At 45.9% G+C, this 9649-nt stretch overlaps 1 long non-coding RNA gene across 2 annotated transcripts; it reads right to left on the bottom strand.

The window, feature by feature from the left end:
* Positions 1 to 6427: 6427 nt before the first annotated feature.
* LOC149868554 (uncharacterized) lies at positions 6428 to 8947 on the bottom strand. 2 transcript variants are annotated; one of them, XR_016441056.1, is made up of 3 exons: positions 8841 to 8947; positions 6937 to 7066; positions 6428 to 6573 (listed from the first exon to the last, which is right to left on the bottom strand). It is a non-coding gene; the product is annotated as an uncharacterized LOC149868554 (long non-coding RNA). The 2 variants fall into 2 exon arrangements; XR_016441055.1 differs by lacking the exon at positions 8841 to 8947 and adding an exon at positions 8359 to 8444.
* Positions 8948 to 9649: the final 702 nt, after the last annotated feature.

Here is a 9649-nt window from a genome sequence, read left to right as displayed (position 1 = left end):
GTAGTACCTGAGAAGCCCACAAAGTCTGCCAACTTTCAGCAAGATAGGTTCAGGGGGTTCAGAGAAATAGCACCCTACATCCTCGAGAGAGAACCTCTGTGACTTCTGTGTGGAAAGCCACAGGGAGCTCAAAACTGCAGGCTTGCTAGCCCCTAAGGAGCCCACAAAGCCTGCCAACTTTTGTAGTGATAGGTGCAGGGATTTGGGGGAAACTGCACCGTAGGCTGCTGACAGACAAAATTCATGATACGGGCAGAGTAAGGAGCGTGGCTTTCGCTCCCTCTGCACATGGAGCTTGGGGAAGCCCAGCAGCGAGGTTCACCTTGAAGAACACCAGCTGCTCCACCAAACCAGGACCCAAGCAGGTGCTGTGGGGTGTCATAACATCCGCAGCCATGCTGAGCACCCTCTTGCTTGGCACACTGGTTGGTGGACAGGACAGGTATCTCGGGCAACTGTGGCCAGATCTGGCCACATCGGGCTGCGGGTTGCCCAGTAGGCCAAGGGGTCACAGTCCAGGGGCTCCACAGGCTCAGCAAGATAGGCAGACACCATGGTGATCCTAGGGTCTGGTGGGTCTGGACCCCCTAATGTTTGCCATGGCCTTAGCCCATATTGGCAGTGCCTGTAGTGGAGAGGAAGACTGGCTCATGCATGGCAGGCTTGGATCAGGCAGTGGATACCCCTCTTCCACTTCCCCCCGCCTCTGCCGTTCCACCTCTGTCACTTTCTTAACAAGTACCTCCCTCCAGTGACTCAGTGTCTCACTGGCACATATGGTGCCCTTCACCCTTGGGTCACAGATGGTGGCCAGCATATGCACTGTATTGGACCCCAAGGGCTTAAGCATTTTCCTAAGGCCCTCCTTCAGCCACCTCACCAGTGCCTGCACATCTGGTGAAAGCCGCCTGCCCCAGCCAGGAACATTGGCCCCCAGGAAGCTCTCCATTTGGCTGAGGAGCTCCTTCACTATGGGGACCACCTTGCCGAGAAAGGCATCAGCAGCACTGAGGGTCTCAGTGGCCTCGAGGAAGGGCTTGAGGACCAGCAAGATCTGGGAGATGGCATCCCACTCAGCTTTGGTCAGAGGGCTGCTGATCCCAATGTCCCCAAACAAGGCCAGCTCATGGATGGCCTTCTTGAGCATCAGGTATTTGGAGCTCCACCGAGTCTCCGCATCCTGGATGATTCTGCACTGTGGGACATTTAGCTCTGCTTGTTTGTCCCACAGCATCTTGCCCCCCTTGATGCTCCAGTGGAAGGAGCCTACCACCTTCCTCCATCTGGAAATGAGCCTGCTGGTGTTGCTGGTGCCATCACTGGCAGCCCTGTCCCCTCCAAGGCATCCCTCACAATCAGATGTAAATTGTGTGCCACACAGTGAATACCAGCAAAGTTGTTATCATGGACTGCCTTGACCATATTGGCCCCATCGTTGGTGACCATAAAGCTTAGCCTGCCCAACGCCCACCCACCCCTGCACCATGCGGTTCATGGCCCCTCTTATCTCTGCTGCTGTGTAGGACTCATCCATCACCTTGGCATGAAGAGAGCCCACTGACAGCCTGACTGGCCACACGAGTGCCCTGTGAGGGAGAGGTATGCATGATCTCCACCCTGGCTGCTCCAGAGGTGAAGTGTATGGTCACCTGCGGACCTGCCTTGTGCAGCTCCTCCCTCAAGTGCTCCCTGCATGCTTCATATAGGGACAGCACCACCATCCTGCTGAAGGTGGTGCATGTAGGCACCTGGTAGGATGGAGCCAGCAGTGCCAGGAGCCGCTTGAGCCCTGGCCACTCAACAAAGGTGAAGGGCTGGCCATCCAGAGCAAGCATCTCCCCAGGGGTCTGGGTGACCTTCCTCGCATTTGCAACTGGTCCCTTTTGCCCCCAATGTTCCAGGGTGCCCTGCCTCTGCTGTGGGGGCACGGGGGCTGTGCAGCAAGCAGGGCCATTCCTGTGGCAAAGGGGTAGTACCTGAGGAGATGATTCAGGATCCCCAAGGTGGTCATGTGCTTTGTTCCCTTGCCCCGGCTGATTTTGGCTCAGCAGTGCACCCAGATAGCAAACGTGGGATCATCTGCTAGCTCATAATGATCCCAGACCATGCTAGTACTAGGCCTTTCCCTCTGGCGTGTGGGTGCATCTGTGGATGCTGCTGAACTCTCCCCCTCTTCAGCAGTCAGAGGCACAGCAAGAGAAAGAGCAGACTCAGCTGAGCCGCTTGCCTTCACCTGCACAGAGGCAACTTCTGAGGTGCCTTCTGGGAAAGACCTCATGGCTTGAAAGGAAAAAACCTGAGGGGTGTCGAGCACAAACTCGACTGATTCCCCCTCCTTCCCCAGAACTTCCCTTGCCAGGGCACTGAGATCCAGATCCAGCACCAGCTCTTCTTCTGGTGCTGGGAGGCTTAGCATAGGCAGTGACACAGGGGTGGAGCGCGCTGCTGTGCTGGTTGCAGTTATGGTGGGAGAGGTTGTGCCTGCTGTGTCTGGACATGAGAGAGTCTCAGGCACAGGCAGTGGCTCTGGTGGCACTGCTGCTCCCCTCTCTTTACTGCTTGTAGCAGCAGCATCCCTTGTAGCAGGAGGAAAGAGGCTGCATCTGAGTTTGGTGGGGGGAGAAACTGCAGCTCTCCCGCTTGCAACCCCCCTTGCTCCCCTTCGTGCAGGCTGGCCAGTGTGGCCACCTGCCTTTCCACCCCGCTTCATAATGTGTTCCTTTGTATGTAAACTGGAACCTCTAAGTGTGCTGGATGTTATGTAAATGTGTTTGTGTGTGTAGATAATGTATTGAGAAGTGTTGGTGTGGTGGAAAGAATGAATGGTGTAGAAAAATATATATATAAACTAAATTCCTATATATAGAATATATCCTAGGCCACTACTAACCCTATCCTATATAAGTGTGAACTAATATGAAAAGTAGTTATAAAATAAAAGCACCAGGTTCTCAGAAATCCCTGTTGCTAGCATTGCAAGCAGGGAATCTGTTGAAGATCAGGGCTTCCAGCCGTCATGGTCTGACGCAGAGGTGCTGGAGAACACCAGCAGCTCAGAAACTGACCCCAAGGCAGAAAGCAGAGGAGCTGAATAACCGCTGCCTTTTATGCATTTTCTCTGGCCCTCCCCCAGAGCACTGGGATTGGAAGGGACCTCAGAGAATGCTGACAGGTCACTGGCCAGCCACACACGTCAATCATGAAAGCACTCCTTCCCCCTCTCCACCCCCCTCCCCTAACTTCCCTTTTTTTTCCCCCCCCACAGGGAATCCAGTATAGGTAAGTCGAATATTTGACCCTTGTCAAATATTCGATTCGCTCTGTTAATATTCGACATCCGGTATTCGATTCGATGGCTATTCAACCAGCTGCTATTCGACTCAACTTCCACTCTTCAAGGTTGAATATGTTGAATATTTGTCGAATTGAATATTAAGTCGAAGCTTTGCACAGCCCTAATGTAACCTGAGAGTTGGGATACATGGAAGAATAGAAATCTATCTATCCATTAGAGGAATTGGATCCCAGGTCTTTAGCATCTTGGCAAGAGCCCTTATCACTGGGTTGGTGCAACAGGGGAGCAACTTCTACTTTGTGTGTATATTTTGTAAGCCTAGTCCTTCAATTGAATGTTACATGTGAAAAAATGATTTTTGGCTTGCTTTTCTGATTTCAACAAGAAGAAAGGGTATGGCTTGATCCAAACCAATTCCCCTTCTCCCTCCCCATCCCTGCCAGTTCAGTAGCTGGAATGAAAAAACAATTATTTGTATGGCCACATTTATACATAAGTAGAGTATAGTTGGTCTAAAAGATATCAGATTTACCCAAAGAACCTTGTTTGCCTATGTTCTTAGACCAACATGGCTACAACCAACAACCCTGATTTGTGCCTTAAATTACCTACTATGTCAAGGAGTGACAACAGCAGAATTGAACCTACAATGTTGATTTAAAATATTTCCTTTGTGTGGAATCTATTAGATGCAAGAGGGACTGAGGGAAAAGGCCACACAAAAGTGTGCACATACCTGTATTTGTCAAAACAAAAAGAAATCATCCTGGAAATCTGTTTCATCACAATAAAAATCATGATTCTGTGCCAATTTATATCACCCAGTCATCTGGGCCTTTCAGTTTAAACAAGGTAGGACATATCCTTTTCCCTTGCAGAAAGAACAGCTGAGAAAAACACTACTTAACATAGGTCCAGTCTTACCCTTTAAGACAGAGGAGTTCATGAGATCTGGCCATGTGTCTGATTAAAACCTGCTACCCATATAATCTGTAAGTTGTATTTTAATCGATACATTATTGCAGATTGTTTTGAATCTAGACATTGTGTTTTCTTGTAGTTTCCCAGGTTCATTGTTTTTTATAAAGTAACTTAATCCAACTGAAAGTGAGCTGTTTTATCCATTATAGTATTGCCCTGTCTCCTAAATATTAACTACTGTTAAAGGTCTCATTCCTAGGGGATCACTTCATAATTGTGACACACAGTTTACAATGACATAAGAATACAGGGATTGTTTTCTCTCTCTCTCTCTCTCTCTCTCTCTCATGCTGTTTCATAATAGCAGTGCTTCCAATGTGTTCATGCCTCAGATTGGTGCCAGTTTGCAGGCTGCATCATTCTTTTTCCTCCTGTTCACCTTCAGTGCATCTGTGGCTCTGTAGAACTGAAACATTTGTTTTAAAGAATGGTTGAAGTTTCTGCTAGGCTGAATGTAGAGCACAATTCCAATGAACTAGACATATGCTGGGCATTTGTCACAGACAGGTATGAGTTCTTTTGTTCTGTATGAGCATGTGCTGTGGGTTGTGAAACTGCCCAAATATTTTACTGAATGAATTTTTCCTTTAAGGTGCCATTCTGCCCTGACATTCTGCCAGCTTTTATCATGAATATTGCCAAGACCTGAGGAACAGTTCCAGGTGTGTAGGGATTGTAATACACAACCACTTCCTTGCAGACAGTGATACACAAGAGTGGGAGGTGGGGGGCTTTGTTGATGTGATATCCTTCTTTTGGATAAGAAAAATACTGGCCTCTGCTTCCACTTGTGCGATTGCTGGCAGGTTGCTTGATCTCTGCATATTGTAAAAAAGGGATAACAATACTGCCTTACACACACAACTTCAACTCTTTTATAACTGTTACCTATTACAGGGATGAAGCTACGTAGATTGTGTAAGAGAAAGCGCCAAGAAGGCTCCCGAAGGCTGTAGTGACTTTGGCACAGAAAGCTGTAGTCTGTAACCCAGTGATATAAGTACAGCAGGGCAACTGGGACAACTGCTCCAGGTACTGATTTGAGTAGGGTGTAGGGTGTATGGGAAAACAAACAAAACAAGCAAACAAACAAAACCCCAGTTGCTGCTATAGCCTCACGATTGTGACAACAGTGGCAAGGGAAAGTCATTGCTGCCTGTGCTTGTGGCATCTACTCCAGGTACCTGGCCATATTGTTATGCCTCTGCTGTAACCAGTGTCATATTCCACCAGACTCAAGGAAATGCTAAGCCATGTATACCTTCATTTTCTTCTAGCTCACCATAGCATTCCTTCTCTGATTCATCACTCCTTTAGTGTTCTTTCTCAGCTTTTTCTCATTTCTTTGCCTGCCTCTTCCCTATGCAATTCCATTCCCTGAGTTACCAGCGCTTCTCTCATCTCTACACTTGTCTTTTTACTTCCCCTCTTTTTCATGTCTCTCTCATCCCCAAAATTGACTCCTTCTCCACATTTGTTGCTTTTGCTGTTGTATGTGGGCTGTTGAGCATCTCTGACTTTGGATTCCCAGGAATGTCCCCAGGCTGCTGTTTACCGGTGTAAAAGTCACCTTGAACAAGCTATGTTGTTTTTTCTGCAACGGCACTGTTCTCACTCTTGGCTTTGGCAAATCAGTAGATCTCTTGCTAGTGTATGTGAACCATGAAATGTGAACATTGCCTTTGGCTTACAGTATGATTTAACCAAGGGAAAACTGCAGTAATTCAGACCAGAATCATTTTGTAGTTTAGAGGGTGCAAATCAGATCTAATTTTTAAAAATGAAAACCTATTTTAAGATTAGTCAGTGCAGCGGGAGAGAATTTAAAATACCAGTCTGATCTGAGTAATGGGACAGGTACAAGGAGGCAGTCTGCAAGCCAATGGCAAAGTATGAAATGGAATATTCAAAGTAACTTTGCACAGATGTAATGTAAGGAAGAGGATTCAAAGAGGTTGACCTGCCAGCCAAATAGCCATGCAATTGCAGTGATGGATCTCCTTTCTCATTTTCTTCACACGGAGTATAGAAGTGATTGTCAACCAGACCTGACCTATCAAGCCATTTTATTCAACCTGGGGTTTTTGCAGTTTGCCAGATGTCCAGGGCTTTGGTAGCATTTTGACAAGGCATAGTGGCTGCATGGCGGGGAGAAGCAGTGGCAGCAGCAGCTGGGTTGGAAGGGCTGGTATGTCTACAAGGTGGATAATATGACTCCGCAGCTCCTGCAGCATTGCTGACTCCTAGAGTAGAGGAAGGTGAGTCCTGCTCCATGCTGTCTTCAAAACCTGGGAAAGCTGGACAGTAAAACAAGAGGGCGGTGAACTTCTCTGCCTTAAGGGATTATAGCACTGCTTTTGCAGGGCAGTGATCTTTCACTGTGATGGAGGGACTCTACACTGTCCCTTCTCCTGTGCTACTTAAAGAAGTCCAGATAATCTCTATATGAGTAGGCAGGCCAAAACCAATATTTGGAAATTTAAGAAATGTACTAGTACATTAATAGTATGTTTCAGACTAGTTGTTTTAAGCAATCAATGAACGGATCACAGTCTGGGGTCATAACAGACCAGGTAGTTCTTTTTAGTGCAGCCAGTTCACCTTTCCTTTCTGTTTAATCCTTATCCTCATTCATGTGCAAAGCCAAATAAAAAGAGTACCTTTATCCTTCTTATCCTTCCCCCATTCCATTCATCACATTACTCTGTTACACAGCTCGGAGGCTGGATTCCAGTCCTTTGGTGTCAAGCTTTCTGTATTTCATTGGGCCAAAGTAATTGAATAATTTTCCTGAGGGGGCAAAGAAATCAAAGGTTGGTTTTTTTTCTCCTTCCAGTACAAAAGAAGTTGGAATGCATTTCTAAAATGCAAAGTTAGTAATTTCCCTGCCACTTGAAAGGTCTAGGAAAAGTAATATTGAAGACACATTGAAAGGTCTAAAGCTCCTTTCATCTTAAGCTTCCTTGCATTGCAGTTATCCTTTTGTTTGATTTCTAGTTTACAATGTTTCAGCATCTGATCACTGACCTGACCTGCTTATTTTTGAACTTTTAAAATTAAAATTTACAGATCAGGGTTAATATCAGTTTTCAAGCTTTTAGTTCCCAAGGCAACCTTTCCAATCTGCCTGTTTCTTTTTTTTCTCTTTTTAACCCTGCAAGTAGGTGTTTACCTGAGTCTCATGTTAAAGAAGACTGGTGTTAAAATCTTAATAAACTTCCCCTCTTTCAACATATTTCTTTCCACCCCAACATCATCTCTTTCAAGAGATGTTCTGTTGATTCATGGGATACATGATAACAGAAGACTGACTCTAAGGAATCTTAGTTTTATAGATTTCATACACATTAGGGCTGGAAGGGACCTTGGCAAGATCATCAGGTCCAGCCCCCTGCCCAAGGGGCAGGGAGTCAGCTAGGGTCAAAGGATTCCAGCAAGGTAGGCACCCAAATGTTTCTTGAAAGTGTACAAAGTAGGTGCTTGCACAGCCTCTTGGGAGAGTCTATTCCAGGCCTCAGGAACTCAAACAGTAATGAAGTTTTTCTTATGTCCAGCTAAAAATGGTTTTGCAGGAGTTTGTGACTGTTGGACCTTGTCTTCCCTTGGGGTGCCCTGGTGAACAGACATTCTCCCAGTTCCTGATGCATACCCTTTATGTACTTATAGGCTGCTAGCAAGTCATGCCGGTGCCTATGGTTCTCCAGGCTGAAGAGTGCCATGGCTGTTACCAGATTTGCCCATCATTTTGGGGTGTGCTCATTTCTTAGGGATACGATTCTAGGGTTTTTGTAATTCTATCAATGTGCTGCTTGTGTTACTTGTTTCTATATGGAGCTGTATATCTTCCTTCTGCAAATCCTCACCCCCAATGGAGCTATCTTGCAGGACTCGGTTTCAATGGGGCTGGGTTCATCCAGTAACCAAATCAGTCACACACACACAAACACACAGATTAACGTGACACGCCTGACCTGGCCGAGTTGATCAGCATGCACAGGCTGACACCCTCATATGCCAAGAATCAGTTCATCAGAGCAACAATAAACTGCAGTCAGATGTAAGCACACAGGTAAACAGAATACCTCTGAATCCGGCTGGGTGTCCAGATGACACCCTCATGGGCCAGCAGTCAGCTCATTAGGGCACGTCTGAGCCAATCAGCCTGTACAAGTTGATCCCCTTATGTGTTTCAAATTCAGCACATCCCAATCTTTAGCCTCTTGATGAGCAGTCCCCCACAGTATTTTTGGGCTTCACTGGGATCTTTAGCTTAGGTAAAAGAAACATTGCTGCAGAGCAAGTGGGGAAGGAGAAGTAGAGAAGGAAAAATATACCCAGTTACTACCAGTTCAACTATAAAAGTTACTTATTACTAAGTATATGAAATACATAATAGTACTAGTAGTAATAGACATGCAAAGGAAAAACAAACACAAACAATTACAATACTACCCTGGTTTCACTAAGTATTTGGGGAAACTTAGCTTAAGCTTAACTAATACAGTTCAAGTTCAGAAATCTATGCTTAGAGAGAAAAGAGAGAGAGAGAGAGCTGGGATCTCACCAGTCCAAGGCACTTGGGTTGCACAGCTGACAGGTCAAAGTTCTCAGCACAATCCTTGAAGGGAGATGATCTGTTACTTCCAGCTTCTCAAGAACAACAGCAGATGGTGTCAGGGAGATTTCTCCTCTTGAAGCACTCTTTGCTCCTTTTTTTTACAGATTTTTATACCTTCAGTTCAGCTTCTTCAAAGCATTTTTTAATAGTGTAAATAATTGTCTTTTTTATTGACAAGGGGTTGTCTGGTTTGGAACATCTTAAGAAACTGATTAACAGCCAGGAAAAACATAAGGTTTTAAAGAGTAACTAGACACTTAGGAGCCAGCTTGAAATTCCTATGGATAGCAGATATACTGGATGGGATACTTCATTGTTACTTCAGAAACCATGGATAACTTGCAGCATCAGGGTTTTGGATTTTTACCTGTTGTGAATAAATCTCAGCTTAGCATGACTTTACCAGATCTTATTGTAGTCTTTTAACAGACTTAAGGCAATTATTGGAGTGTTGATAAACTTTCGTGAGGAGGACTTCCACCAGTCATCCCAGGAAAACTATGACAACATTTGTGGACAGGGCTCCAACGGGCTGGACGCTGTGATGAACCCTGTACCATTGTTCAAATGTTGCCCATCCCCCCTCTGACTCGGTCTCTTGCCTCAGCATTCCCTAACCCGGCAACCGAGTTTTAGTTCATCAAGTTTTAAATTGGCCTCCCATAGTGGGACTGGGGAATGTACGGCCCCAGATACCTATTAAACTTTACTTCTGCTTAGTTCTGGTTAGATGAGGGGTGTGTGTTTGGGGGGCA

This window comes from Crocodylus siamensis, chromosome 3 (assembly GCF_052110815.1).
Source record: "Crocodylus siamensis isolate JL-2025a chromosome 3, ASM5211081v1, whole genome shotgun sequence".
NCBI lineage: Eukaryota > Metazoa > Chordata > Crocodylia > Crocodylidae > Crocodylus > Crocodylus siamensis.
Note: the sequence above shows the minus strand (reverse complement) of the source record. Positions and strands in the feature narration are given on the sequence as shown.